The sequence below is a fragment of the Nanorana parkeri genome, unplaced genomic scaffold (genome assembly GCF_000935625.1).
Source record: "Nanorana parkeri isolate BGI_ZX_2015 unplaced genomic scaffold, ASM93562v1 scaffold1291, whole genome shotgun sequence".
Classification (NCBI taxonomy): domain Eukaryota; kingdom Metazoa; phylum Chordata; class Amphibia; order Anura; family Dicroglossidae; genus Nanorana; species Nanorana parkeri.
Window position 1 is genome coordinate 385,119 of NW_017307559.1, and position 1,096 is coordinate 386,214.

Genomic DNA, 1,096 nt, shown 5'->3' on the forward strand with positions numbered 1-1,096 from the left:
GGTGGGGGTGCTACACAATGAACACCGCGACCTCAGTGATGCTTCTTAACAGAGTAATAAAACTCTGAGTAATAATTCTGAAGAAGGAAGTGAGAGGCGTATACTAAGATGCCATTGAAGTTCCGTCACTTCCAGTCTGTTCTGCCCACTGCACTATTTCTGTTAGGGGAGCCCGAGAAGTGCAGCTACATACCTGCGGGACTCCACTGCCTCCGGCCCAGCGACAGGTGACCGCGCTTTCTGTCCTGCTTCTTCATTACCTACCTGCGCCAGGATGTCAGAGGAGACCCCGGAACACTATGAAGAAGATAATGACTGCGTTCCTGCACACCACCAAAGGAAAAGTCATGGCCGCCGAGATAGTAAGCACAGTCTTACCTTTACTGAGATCTCCTTACCTCTCATTATTTCCACTTCCTTCATCCTTCTTCCCTTCTCCTTATTACCACTTCCTTCATCCTCCTTCCCGTCTCCTTATTACCACTTCCTTCATCCTCCTTCCCTTCTCCTTATTACCACTTCATCTATCCTCCTTCCCTTCTCCTTATTACCACTTCATTCATCCTCCTTCCCTTCTCCTTATTACCACTTCCTTCATCCTCTTCCCTTCTCCTTATTACCACTTCTTCCTTCCTCCTTCCCTTCTCCTTATTACCCCTTCCTTCATCCTCCTTCTCTTCTCCTTATTACCACTTCTTCCTTCCTCCTTCCCTTCTCCTTATTACCCCTTCCTTCATCCTCCTTCTCTTCTCCTTATTACCACTTCTTCCTTCCTCCTTCCCTTCTCCTTATTACCCCTTCCTTCATCCTCCTTCTCTTCTCCTTATTACCACTTCTTCCTTCCTCCTTCCCTTCTCCTTATTACCCCTTCCTTCATCCTCCTTCTCTTCTCCTTATTACCACTTCTTCCTTCCTCCTTCCCTTCTCCTTATTACCCCTTCCTTCATCCTCCTTCTCTTCTCCTTATTACCACTTCTTCCTTCCTCCTTCCCTTCTCCTTATTACCCCTTCCTTCATCCTCCTTCTCTTCTCCTTATTACCACTTCTTCCTTCCTCCTTCCCTTCTCCTTATTACCCCTTCCTTCATCCTCCTTCT